Here is a 15,356-nt window from a genome sequence, read left to right on the forward strand (position 1 = left end):
ATTAGCAGATTTTTTCTAACGTACACCTCATTACTATACATCAATTGATAGTTAACCATGTGATTTTTAAGAGGCCGCGTTCGCAAGTCGAGATATTGTCGTGTTTAAAAGATATTTGCGAAAATGAAATCGGCCTCTTGTTGATCCCACGGGGAGCTATTGCATCGTAATTTTTCTTTAATTTTCCAGTTTGATTTTCACAATATCGATACTTCTCTTGTATTTTAATAATACCTAGATCAATAATTTTGTGTTTATAATTATGATCGATCGATATTTCGTATTATATTTCATTTTCATATATATTCATACACACACACACACCACTTTTAATTTTATCCTGTATTAATACGAGATCTTATTTTTTTCAGATTTTCAAGAATTTCACGAGATAGAACAGCAGAATATTGAATTAAAATCAGTGTATCGTTTTTGGTGCGCCGGTATTAACAGGATGTTCGTCGTTTGAAGGATCAACGACTACTGCCGGAAAGTCAACTTCTTCCTTTGTCATTTCCTGAGTAATTGAAGGATGAAAAAACATAATCCATGATTCTATATAATGCGACGAATGCTCGGATTTTTCGAAGAGTAGTGTGTATAATATACGTATATATGTGCATATGTAGAAATACGATTATTACGAATGTGTCAGTGCGTTGTGCCGAGCTTGACGTTCATTTGCATGTATGTACTGTCTGTGTGTAAAAATATATGTATTGTTTCTTTTTTTTTGTTACTTTGGCTTCGAATACAAGTACTTTCTAAGAAATAATATATGTCAGTAAGCCAGTTCAGTTCTTGGAATTCGTATAGGTTAGTACTGCCCAAAAATAATGCATACTTTTCCTGGTCATTTTTTAATTCTCGTCGCCTATATATATTAAAATGTAGTAGTTCTTTATATATTTATATATATATGTATCTTTTTTCTTTCTTTCTTTCTTTTCTTTTCGATAGTCGAACATTCTCGATTATATACAATTGTTATCGACACATTATATATATTACTCTGATCGTAATTATTCGATATGTGTAAATAAAAATCCGAAGAAGTATTATTTTTTTCATTTACTTACAAGATATATATATATATATATATATATATATATATAACTCATATATATTAAATATATATACGTGTAAATATATCAAATCATACAATTATTTCGATTTAAAAATTGCTCATTATTTCGCGCGTAATATATAAAGCATAGAGATAATATAGGTACTTGTGATACAAGTGCGTATCTATTTAATGTTTCTATATCGTTAGAAAATTTAATTATTTCATTAGAAAATTATTGTCTATGTCTAAAATTCGAATTAATTATACTTGTCATTCATATCGTATTATTTACGCACTTTTATTATATTTTTTATTATTTTTAATTGAAAAATATAATATTTTATTTGACCCGCCTTGTACCTGGGATGACGTCACAGGATCTACTTTCCTTCCTTGCCAGTCGTCTAGTCGCCATTTTGGACGCGGTGACAAGTGCACACGGTGTTTCGTCGCTCCGCATAATTACAGGTAATTAGTAAATTTTTTCTAACGTACACTCTTCTCCTATATATCAATCGATAGCCAAACGCGCGATTTTCATGAGGCCGCGTTCGCAAGTCTGGGCATCATCGCATTAAAAAGATATTCGCGAAAATAAAATCAATCTCTCGTAGATTGCCCAGGGAGCTTTCGCGTCGTATTTTTTCTTCTATTTTCCTGTTTTATTCTCGCAATATCGATATTTCTCTCGCTTTTTAATGATGTTCTGATCAATAATATTGCGTTAATAGTTGTGATCGATTGATATTTTGTATTAAATTCGATTTTCATATATGATCATACACACACACACACACACATACAGAAGGGTATACGATACATACACATATACACATAACATACACAATATATCTTGATATTTCCTATACAATTACGTACACTTTTAATCTCTTTCTATAGTAATATGATCTTACTTTTTTCAGATTTCTAAGAATTTCTACATACAGAGCGTCGAATATACCAGTGTTTACATCTTTTCGATACGACATGTAAGTTTATCTCTTTTTAATACATATATCGAGGCTTAATAGAGAGAGATAGGTAACATACGATATGGAGAAACTTAGTTGTTTCTTTGTAAGAAATTTCTCAAACGAGATCAAAACAAAAACAGTCGTGTGTTCGAACTCTCTCTCAAGGCCAAAGAGATATTTATTTCTATATAACATAACATTTCGACGAGTACGGACAAACGTACTGATTAATTTGGTTTTAATTACGCATTTTATTATAAAACTTTTTTTTATTTACTTTCATATTATAGAATTATATTATTTCACAGAATGATATAGAAATTCGTATACTTTTCAGGTTATCCGCCATCGAATTTACTCCTGCAGCTATTATTTTATTTTAGAATTATTATATATTATGACAGAGTTTATTACATTTTTATTATTACATTTTTACAAAGTATTAGAGTCAGTGTTTGCTCACGTCGTTACTATTTATTTCTATATTTAAATTAGTTGATTAAATGAAAGTGTATTAAAATAAATTCGCGTATTAGAGTCGGTGCATCATTGAAGATAATCGAGAAATTAATACGCTTCTTCTAAGAAATAATATTGGTAAGTTAATTTATAAATTTGATATCTAATAATATCACAGTTAATCTATTGCAAATTTTATTAAATTTCATTTACAATTTTTTTACAGATTACGATTACGATAGTGTCTTACCAGTTTACAACGATGTTGAACTACTTCATTTTCAACTTGCTACAAATCATCCTTCTTCAATGTGGAGTTACATGGAGTACGAGTTTTTTGGAGCCATCGCAGAACTTCTTAAGTAGTGAGTGAAAAATTTTAAGTCCCTCCAGTGCCCATCATGCTGAGGATGAAAGATCCATATCAGCACGGGTTACTGGTTGTAATTTTTTAAATAAATTATTAACGAGCATGACCGTGAATAATTCCTCTTTTGGATTTATTCGTGAGTGGTACATTTTTGATCGTTTATGTGTTTTTATTATTTATATCTATTTTGCATGCTTCTTTTTATTAGCTCAGGATAGGGTCTTCTTGTTTCATCGGTTCCATTAATTAATAGTGCGATTAGTAAGCACTCTTTTCTTTATATTTGCTCGAGATGCCAGTATTGTAATCGGATATCTATATACCCGATTTCGTCAGAAAAGCATGTGATCTACCTCATGCATTGTTCGTAACTTCGGCTATATAATTACGATTTACTTCGACATATCAATATGGATGTAGTAAAAAATGAACAAGAAGACAAACGCGACGGATAGATTCCGGGAAGACAAGTGATAGGTCATGATCTTGTTCTTTAATTAGAATAGACACTTGTTAAATGGAATCGTCCGAGGTATTCTGATTATTGTTATGTGAAAAATTAATTTATATTTTCAATGTTTTTTTTTTATTCTTTTTTGTTGTTCTTAATTATTTTCATTTACCCTTATTTATTTTTATTGACGCTTTTCAGGTTAAATATTATATTTTCTATTCTACTTATGTTCAGGATTATATGCGCATATTTTTCAATTAAAAATCTGTATTGGAATACATATAATGAACTCATAAACAAAGAGCAAAAGATAGCATATAAATAATAGCTTTAAAGTACCCCCACCAATTGCCAAATAATTCTTGGTAATGAGTTTTTGGCAAGCAACAAAAGAAAAAACATTCGTACGTGATAATATTCTACTATATGTATATTTATATACATGTTTTTGTATACGCTGCTCTGTACGTAGTATTTAGGCAGTATAGACAATAACACGTGTAAACGATCTAAGGACGATCAAGAGGACGACCTTCTTAGTTCATCTCTTCGCAGTTCTTGTTTATACCAGCAGCCGTCCAGACGTGTTCAGACTCGTTCCTGCTTTATTAATTTTGGTTCGTATAATTTCTCATTTATATTATATATAATATTTTATAAGCTTGATTTAATCATTTACGATTTATTAATCTTATTTTATATCATATTAGACTTCAATATACTTCATTATATGTTGAATACTCGACTTACATTTACACATGTGTGAACAGATTCATATATATAAACTTACTTAATCTTTTTCTCTATTAATAATCTTTTTGGATTTTGTCTAGTTCTTATTCGTCGTATTTAATTAATCTTGAAAATAATTAATAGCAATTATCCTGTAATTTGTATTACTCTTCGTCCTATACGTACAATGTATAGACTTTAAGAAAATTTAAGATGTAAATCACATATATAAATTATATGTAATCTGTACATACACTCGTATATACACATATTTATATATATAGATACGCAATCTTATTCTATATTAATAATAGTTTGAATATTTTCAGGTTATTATTCATCATATTGGCCAATATAATATTCGTTTGGACGCCTACACATTTGATAGCAGTTATCATATACTTCTTGCTGCTCTTCCTATATAAGTATATACAAATAAGTTCATCATTAAGAAATTTTTATTTAATTTCAATTACTATACAAAATTAGATTTTAATTCTTACGAACTATTTATTATACGTTATACGACTCCATGTGTTCTATCGTAGTCTTATTGTAAGTTTCTATGCTCTATTATATCCACAACTTTTATTATGTAATATTTTATATTTTTTTAAAGAAATTTATACATGGATCTCCTTACGCAGCTACCTCCTTGTGGTGGGATCCGGAAATCGGCATTGCGAACGTTCGTATATTTTATATTATACAACGTACGCACTACCGGGCCAAAGGCTGACGTTCGGTGCATTAGGAAATAATTTTGATTAAATATTAATTTATTAAAAATTTGTTGAAACGTATTTTACATTGAATTTAAAGAATATTAAGAAGCACCGAGAATAATGAAAATGTAATTAAAGTATAATAAAAGTTAAATTAAAGTAGAATAACATCTCAAGATGCGTTTAATCGTTTAATTCATATTATAAATATTATAATTTCAATTTTACTGCTCCTTGTCTAGTTTTACTTTAATGCTATATCTATTCTGATTTATAGGTATCCACGCAATTAGTATACTTCTGTGAACATATCCCTATCGCGATTATATCTATTTTTATACGATAGATACAACGCGATTTTGATCGTTTGCTTTTATATATTCATTTATTTTAATACATCTTTCTAGTTTTGCATCTTTTGAATAGTATTTTTTTTCCTTTTTTTATTATTATTATAACATACAAAAGATGTAATATAAGTTTATAATTTTAGATCATATAATTTGAATATGATATATGATATATGATATTTAATATTTAATATTTAATTTAATATTATTTTAATATTTATTTTAATATTCAATATATAATATATAATTTTTAATATGATATAAATTGTAGAAGTAAACGCCACAGCTTGCTTTAACAATTTTTATTCAATAGGTCTTCAGTTGTAGATCGCGCGCAATGCGATCTTAGAGTCAGTGCTTGTGCGAAACAGTTTGATTGTTTTGCAACCGAACAGGTTGCTTTAAAAATAAGATAAAATAAAATCGCGAATTAGAGTCAGTGTTGTTCGCCGTTTAGAATTTCTCGGCCGTGTTAGTAAATCAAAAAACAAGAATTTGTCATATTCTTGTTAAAATCATATGTTCGCCGCGTTGTTAGAATCATTAACACACTTTCGGCCTGTTCGGGAGAAGAGGATTGCGTTGCGATAAATATTGTAATGGTCGAAAGTGTGAATTTAAAAATTCATCCTCTTCATCTTTACCGACGATTGTAAAGCTTCGTCTGGATACAATTACACGTAAGTATTTTTCTTTCTTCCAATCGTAACTTCTCATTTAAATCATATATATATTTTTTTAAATCAATTTCATTCATTCACAAATATATTGGTTCGATATGCAACATATAATTAATCTTTTTTTGTTCTTTTTTGTATTACAGATTCATCGATTCAACAATTCAACGATTCATCGAATCAACGATAATTTCAATCAACTTCACGACATCATTCAACCTCCTACGAGGGGGACGAGTGTTTTGGAGCCATCGCAGAACTTCTTAAGTAGTGAGTGAAAAATTTAAAGTTCCTCTGGTGCCCATCATGCCGAGGATGAAAGGTCCTTATCGGCACGGGTTACTGGTTGTATTCGTAGACGTCCTATGTCCGAAACGAGCAAAAGTGTCCGTGATTAAAATCTTTGATTTTATTCACGAGTGGTCCCTATGTTTAGTTAGATATTTTCTTGTGAATATTTTATTATTATTATTATGTGCATATATATAGCTCAGGCCAGGGTCTTCTTGTTTCAAAGTCGTTTAATTTACAGTGCTGTTTATTAGCACTTTTTTCTCTTTTCGTCTTTGCTCGCGATATTAGTGATGAAATCGGGCATTAATTTACCCGATTTCGTATAAAGCATATAACGTGGTCTACGTTACATGCATTGCTTCGTACTTAGTCCATTTAATCGCGATTTACTTCGATATTTCGAAATATCAATTTACCAATAAATGAGCAAGAAGACAAACCCCTTCCGCGACGGATAGATTCTGTCAGTTAAGTGGTGGATTATAATCCCGTTCTTTCATTAGAACAGCCATTTGATGAAAGGAGTCGTCCGAGGTTTTTTATTAAAATTATATATTTTTTAATAATGAAATTTCATAACTGCATAATGCGTATGCATATATACGAGCTATGTGCATATTTCATCCCTCCATGTCAACGACTGCCTACCGCGGGTCGCTCAAAGGCCCTTAAGCGGTGCATACAGGTGGGGTTGCAAAACTATTTTTGCCACTTATTATTTTTTTACCACTTTTAGTGGTAAAACCCATATGTGGTGGTCACACTCGTATGTGGTGACCGCCTACCATCATCCATCCTTGCTTGAGCTCTTGCTAATAAGACGTGCAAAGAGACTCTAGAGTCACAGTCCGCTTAAATTTTTTATCTATATATATTTTTATATATTTTTTTATATATTTTTATATATATATTATAAATTAATCATTTTTTAGCTCAGGATTTTCAGCACTAATATACTAATACCCCTTTCTCCCCCCATGCTTTCTGCGTTCTCATCTATGTGTTTAACCCAGGTGTTACTCGTATGGGTGAGAAACAGTTAGTGTGGATTTAGTTTTAAGTTTCCTTTTCAGCGGCTGTCATTGTGCTGGTGATTGCACGGTGTACCTTGCACTTGTATGTGCGTTTTAGGAAGTGCATTGTACATCGTTTCGCGATAACTTTTAAATAAATATATTATATATCTAATATATAATTATATTAATATCGGTTTGCATAGTAGTTACCACATTTTTGTGGAAAATTTTAAATACTCGTATATATTACTAGTATCTGTATGTATACTAGTATGTACTAGTATTTTTGCTTTAGTCATATATGCAATAATCATTAGCCTTGGCAGACGATTTCAGCAATTGGTACGTACTCCTCATATATTAGAAAAAATACGCGGTTGAACTAGGGTGTCGGAGGTGCCCCGGGGCATGCTCTCTAGTGTAGGCTTTTGCACCCTGGTGGAGTGTGAGAGAACCGTGGAGTGTATGTGTTGGTGTGAATGTTTGCACTTTTTAAATATAGGTTATAGGCAGGCAGGTAGCATACTTTTCTGAGTGAATGTTTCAATTAATCTTAAGTAGGTAGGGACCGGGTAAGGATGCGATTCCCACTCAGGAGTGGGAAGTCCTTTCTCCGGGGATTTGTGAAGTTTCAGCAAATTTTACGATCTTTCAGCATGGCTGAATTTTATCTTTTTATATTTTTTTTAATTTTTTTTTCTTACATCTTTTGCTGACACTTTGCATACGCAATAAATCAGTATCAAACAGTTCGAAAAACTTTGCACCCGATGAGAACATCAGATACATCCCATATCTTTTGAACTTAGCAAAGGATTTTGAATTAGTTCGATACTTAGTTTTAAATTAATTCTTGCACTTCGCGATTTTTAAGATATTTACTATCTATATATTTCTTATTTAGGAATAGAATATACCTGCATAAGTAAAATGAAAGTATTACAATTCTTGTGATCTTGACATTTTACCGAAACTATATCCATCTTTTAAGTGCAACGAGTTAATATTAGTATGTAATAGGTTCATCGAATAGAGTGAATATTATGTCTGCTGGAGCATTCGATTAAATGTGCCTGTGTTATTGTGTACAGTTGGTGGATTCTTTGAGTCCATTGATTGTCCGCAGGCTAGGATAGCTTTACGGGTTAGTTGACATATTTCTATATGAATTTTTTATTTTTATTTTTTTTTATGAATTAAATAAATACATAAATAAATAAAGATCGTTAGAAAATCGAGACGCACCTAGGCAGACTAGAAAACGCAGTTGAGAATACGTGTTGGGACTCGTCAGTGCCGTTTGGGGTGATTCATTCGCAAACTTTGCCATACTTCAGTGGTTATACTATTTAGAAGAAATTGATACTTTACGTCGCAAGCGCTTACCGCTCGTTAGGTTAGGAAAAAAAGAAAAAAAAAACAAGAACAGAACAAACCTGCGTGCGAAAATGTGTTTTTCACTTCCCAACCCCTTAGCTTGCGATCATTGCGTCTCGTTCAATGCGTGCGTTTATACGAGTGGTTTGAGTCTTGTCGCGTAAAGTCAGATCAGGTCGGGATTAGGTCGGTTTAGCTTAGGGACGATTTCATTCTTGTAGTAGCAATCACTGCAGTATGTCAATCTTTGTGGGTGCGTTGCTTCGAACGGTAGGGCGTTTTCTGATGCGTAAACTTATCTTGCGTCGCACGTAAGGAATGCTCCAATGCAGTGGTTAGGGCACGAAGCGAGAAGAGGCTATGTGCTGAAGAGGCCCCCACATATTGTGGCTCAAGAGGGCAACTATCGACTACAAGTCATTTTTCAAAGGTGGTCGGTTTGTCGAACCCTTCGTTAATGGCTTGTGGTCTTATCAAAACCCTTTTACCCTTAACCACGTTGACACTTATGTTCGTAGTAGTTTGTTCCTTGATGGAGATGATGGACCATTCCATCTCCTTGCTACGGTGTTCCGCACTCGCGTCCGTGAAAATTTGAATTTCTTTTTTTTTATTAGAGTCAAGCTTTTGCAGTTAGTTATTAATTAATAGAGTGAATGCAATTTTTTCTTAAAGTAAAGTCGAGTCATTGTATTTTTTGAAAGTAGAGTCAGTTTTTCATTTCAGTGTAGAATCAAGCCCTTTGCATTTTCTTTTTCTTTTTTTTTTTCTTTCTAATTAAAGTCAAGCCCTCCCTCTTTTCATTTTAAATTAAAGTCGAGTCCTTACATTTTTTCTTTGTAAATTAAAGTAGAGTCCTTGCATTTTAAAGTTTTAAAATAGAGTCTTTTTTTGAAGTAGATTTTTAGTTATAAAAATAGAGTCACGCTCGTTAAATATTGTGTGGACGTCCGTGGCCTGCAGCAGGATTGCACTCGGAAGTGCATTTGGATACCCAAGCATGTTGATTTTTTATTCAGAATAATCATATTTGAATCATATTTTTTCATGTTCATAATTTCATAATGCGTATGCATATATACGAGATATATGCATATTTCAATGTCAACACAGCTCTACCACGAGTTGCAAAATGACTCTTATGTGGTAATCATTATCGTTATCATCTCCATCCTCACCCTCATTATCTTTTTGCAATATAATTCTGATTATTCTGATTAATCTGATTAATCTAATTATTCTGATTATTCTATTTATTTTGTTTATTCTGATTAAAAATCTACACGACTTGATGACGAATTGAAATACCTGCATTCAGGAATGCAGATGAATATATAATATGGCAGCCAGCACTCAGGAGTGCATATTAAAATATGTCAAGAGTATACATTTTTATTCCAAAGTTATCAATAAATGAATATGAGATGAAAGAAATAAATGAATATATGAGAGAGAGAGAGGAAGAGGGAGTATTTTTATTATATATACGAAAGTTTCATAAGAAATATTAAGAAAATATAATGAATGATACAAAGATTATTAATAAATGTTTATACATATTTGAAAGAAATATAAATATATTCTGGAATAAAAAGGCATAAGTCTTGGTATATAAATGAAACAAATATAATGGCTTGCTTGCACTCAGGAGTGCATAAGAAAGGTTCGCAGTAAGTACATGATTGCATTCAGGAATGCAAATGAACAAATTATAGTAAGGATATACATTTCACATTTGGAATAATCAAAGATGAATGACTAATAAGGATACTTAATGAAGAAAAATATAAATACGTCGAACTCTGGTGATATTTTTTTCAATATACGATATTAAACTTGTCTAAGAATAAATAAATAAAATTTCATTTTATTCTATATATAATAATTGAATGATATTTAAATAGTGCGAGTGATTCAAGGAGAATTTGTATTATTCCGATAAGATATGTATAAATCTTGCTAGATGAATGAAGCGACATAAATGGCAGCCAGCACTCAGGAGTGCATATTAAAATATGTCAAGAATATACATATTTATTCCAAAATTATTAACAAATAAATATGAGATGAAAGACTTAATAAATATATATATGAGAGAGACAGAGAGAGAGAGAGAAAGGGGGGAGTATTTTTATTATATATATGAAAGTTTCATAAGAAATATTAAGATTATTAATGAATGATACAAAGATTCTTAATAAAATTTATACGTATTTAAGAATAGTATGAATATTTTTTGGAATAAAAATGCATAAATCTTGGTATATAAATGAAGCGATTGAAATGGCTTGCCGGCACTCAGAAGTGCATATGATAGATCACAGTAAGTACATGCCTGCATTCAGGAATGTAGATGAACATATTATAGTAAGGATATACATTTCTTGTTTCGAATGATCAAAATGAAAATGCACTTATGAAAATATATAATAAATAAATATTGAAATATTTTAGTGTTATATAATTTTTTCAAAGAAATAATATTTATTTAATAATAAATAAAGATTATTTCACCTAATATAATATACTTCACCTAATATACTTCACCTAATATAATAATATATTTATATTTAAATAGAGTGCAAGTGAATGAAAAGAAAATTTGAATCATTCTAAATTAGAAATGTATAAATCTTGCTAAGCGAGCAATATGATACAAAAATAACAGCCTTGCACTCAGGAGTGCGTAAAATAAGTCAAGGGTATACATTCTTATTCCAAAATTATCAACACATGAATATGAAATGACAGGATTAATAAATATATACATGAGAGAGAGGGAGAGAGAGAAAGTTGGGGTACTTTTATTATATATATGAAAGTTTCATAAGAAATATTAAGAAGATATAATAGATGATATAAAGATTATTAGCAAATATTTATACATATTTGAGAGAAATATGATTATTTTTTGGAATAAAAGTGCATAAGTCTTGGTATATGAATGAAGCGAATGAAAAGGCTGTTCTACACTCAGGAGTGTGAGCGAAAATAGTTCAGGGACAGGTTTGCATTCAGGAATGCACCTGGGATACTCAAGCATGTAGATTTTCATTTCAAGATAATTTCAAATTTTTTATATGATTATTAGTAAATCAATAATTTTTTCTTTATCTTTTTTATGTACGTTCACTTTTGATGATTATATATTTATATATATATACTTTATTCAATGCCAGCATAGTTTTTTTTACAAGTTGTAAAAAGGCTGATTTATTGTAAGAGTCATTTTACAAATCTTGTATAAATCTAATCATCATCTTATATAGATTTTAATTATTCTGATTAAAAATCTACAAGACTTGATGTAATTAGGTAAGTTAGGATCTGTTAAGGCAAGCAGTGACGATAAAATAAATTAATAAGAATAATATGCAACAATGTATTAAAACTATATTTTGCCTTTAATATTTGTGATATTTTCATATATAAATTTTATATATAATCTTATTTTTTTCTTTCAGATTTAATATTTCATTACTATTTTATATATAATATACAAATTACATGATTTGAAAATTGTGAAATTATATTACTGTATTTTTTATAATTTAATAGATAAAAAAGTGTCGTACATATAAACGGTGTAATATGTACATCAGACACTTTGCGTTAATACAAACTTAATAATGTAAGATATATGTAATCCATCGATTAAATATAGATCTCATCTCGTTATGGATATATTTATGGCGGTATACAAAGTTGTGTATGCATTTTATAATACGACACAAGGTGCAGTATATTTTTACTCTTTTCCTTTTTTTTTTTTAAACGCGACCTAATTTTTAAATATTGTTAAATATTCACAGTTCTTTTCCTTTTTTTTTTATAACGTGTCTTGAATGATTTACATTATGTATCTTAATTGTATTAAACAATTGATAATTAATTATGCAATTATTTCTTTATATCTTTATATATGTTTCTATATATTTCTATATTATTCTATATATTTCTATATCACTCTATATATTTTTATGTATTTTTATATACTTGTACATAACATGCACTCATAATTCCATATTTTTATTTAAATGTAAAACATGTTTACTAATGCATCGAGAATTCGATATATTCAGTGCCAATTTTATGGCTATTTTAATATTTTTTTCTTTTTTTTTTTTTTCCTTTGATTTCAGCATTACAATCTATGGTGAAATATATACATATATAATCTTTTACTTATTAAATTATCAAAATTATAAAAATATTTGCCCATAGATTGTAAATAAAACTCTTGTCTTCCCACACATGCCCTTTTATATAGTTTTCTGTTACAGAGAGGTGTCGTTTTCATGTTTCAAGATTAAATATTGCAAAATATCCTTTTATATATCAGTAGGTATTAACAACAGTGTTGAAAATAATCTTTCAAAATTTGTCATATTATTATAGTGTATGACAAAAATAAATTGATAAAGATTATGAATTCATCATGCAAAATTTGTGTTTCAGGTTTTTCAAGTGCTTGGATTAACAAGAAGTCAATGTAAAATAATAATGTGGAAAAATAATCTAATTAGGCATTGATGACGAATGAAGAATTGAAATTATAAAAAATAAAAAATTGAAATATTCAATAAATTCGGACTGAACATAGTTAATTTCTGTTTCAGGAAATATCATCCAGATTGGCAAAATTCGATTCCACTCTTCGTTGGTGAATTAAACATACTTAATTTCTGTTTCGGGAAATATCATCCAAATTGGCAAGATTCAATTCCACTCTTCGTTGGTTGTTCTTTTTGTTTGTGAGATATGTATGTGTGCATGTGTATGTATGTATAAAATAATTCTTAGTTTAATATATGTTTTATTTTTAGAAAGTAATAAAATTATAAATTTCTTATGCCCACAGGTTATATTGATTTTGATTGTTTCTTGTTTAATTATAAAATATTTTTAGTACTTTATGTTCACAGGTGACTGTGAACAGCAGAATGCCAATTTATTATATAAAATTTGCACATTACTTCGATTACTTCTTGTTTAATTACAAAATGTTTTTAATGTTTTATGTTCACAGGTGACTGTAAAGAGCACAATGCTAATTTAAATAAAATTAGCACATTATTTCGATTGCTACTTGTTTAATCATAAAATATTTTTGATGTTTTATATTTCATAGGTGACTATAAATGATGGTTTCTTATAGGAAATATGAAATTCGCATATTATTGTGATTGCTACCTGTTTAATCATTAAATGTTTTTGACATTTTATGTTTACAGGTGACAGATACTTCATTATATGAAATTCGTATATTACTTCGATTGCTTCTTGTTTAAATATATGGTTTAAGTTTTTTATGTTCACAGGATTTCGTGTGCAGCAAGGTTTCACATTAGTTTAATGGGAATAGAATTCCATAAAGGGCTCTATTCTTAACCGGGTAGGTAGGTCGATATCAAACGAATTCATAAGTTTTCATCTAGTCATGATCGATTAGAAAAAAATTTTTGATTCGTTTCGCGATTGATTTTGTTTCTTTTTTCTAATTATAATTTTTTCTAATTATAATTATAATAATTATTAATTCTCTAAAATTATAATAATTATTATTGAATATGTCATAATAATGATTTTATATAATAGCTTCTAAAGTAATTCATATTAAAAGTAGAGTCTTTAGCCCGTGGGTCTCCGTATGCAGCAACCTCCATGCGGTGGGACCTGGAAATCGATATTACTTACGATATGTGATAAAAATAAATAACGTAAGTACTGTCGAGCTAATGGCTGCATTTAAATTCAATCAAAATTTATTGTGTTCTATGATGATTTTAACTATTTTTCCACTTTGTTTATTTCTCGTATCTCAATAGAGATATAAATAGATTAATTTCTTATTTTACAAACTCATTATTATAGTATATATATATACATATTCAATACATAAAATTAAATACATATATACATATGCAACATATATTTTTATTGATATATATATATTATTGATAACAAAATTGTATGTGTAAATTAATGTTTGTTTGAATAAAAAATTACGTCTAGGCTTTCAAGTAATTAAGAGGAGCCAGTTGCTGCTATATCTTTCGAGAATGGATTGTCTTATCATATGTTTTATTTTTTATCAGAAAATGCACAAATTCTTAATTAAAATTTGAAACTTAATTTTCATGAACATTAACATCTTAGTAATTATCTTTTATCTTGCCTTTACAATTTTTATCGTTGATCTAATGATATCTATAATTTTTGTTTAAATAATGTATTTTATAAAAAAGCAATTCATATTTTATATTTTTATTGATAGTAAATATTCAAGATTCCTCAATTATTCGATTTCTCGATTGCATCATATATCAAAATGTAGAATCACGCGTTTAAATGATTTATAGAAATAGATTGATAATAGAAATAAAAAGTGCATTTATATGCTGGTACGTCAAACGGGCGTATTATATTACCTTCTATTGTATTATAGCATTATATATTTTCTTTTTGTTTCAGATGATCATCGTTGAATTCGCTAATATAATCTATATTCGACTTTGCATACATAGAAAATTAAATTTTATTAATTTAGGATAGGGTCTTCTTGTTTCATAGATTGGATTAATTAATAGTTCAATTAAAAAGCATTTTTTTATTTGTATTTGCTCGCGATATTAACAGTGAAATTGGACATCAATTTTTTCGATTTCGTCATAAAAGCATGTAATGTGATATACGTTTTATGCATTGCTTCGTACTTGGTCTATTTAATCGCGATTTATCTCGATGTATCGATGTAGAAGAACAAGAAAAAACGAACAGAAGACAAGCGCGACGGATAGATTCTGGAAAATGAACAGTAGTTCATGATTTAACTTTTTAATTAGAACAGCCACTTAGA

At 29.2% G+C, this 15,356-nt stretch overlaps 1 long non-coding RNA gene across 1 annotated transcript; it reads left to right on the forward strand.

Moving 5' to 3' along the window:
- Nucleotides 1–1,446: 1,446 nt before the first annotated feature.
- On the forward strand, nt 1,447–2,567 carry LOC127063398 (uncharacterized). The gene is made up of 3 exons (XR_007781341.1): nt 1,447–1,537; nt 1,993–2,058; nt 2,381–2,567. It is a non-coding gene; the product is annotated as an uncharacterized LOC127063398 (long non-coding RNA).
- Nucleotides 2,568–15,356: the final 12,789 nt, after the last annotated feature.

Source organism: Vespula vulgaris, chromosome 1 (assembly GCF_905475345.1).
Source record: "Vespula vulgaris chromosome 1, iyVesVulg1.1, whole genome shotgun sequence".
In the NCBI taxonomy this organism is placed as follows: Eukaryota; Metazoa; Arthropoda; class Insecta; order Hymenoptera; family Vespidae; genus Vespula; species Vespula vulgaris.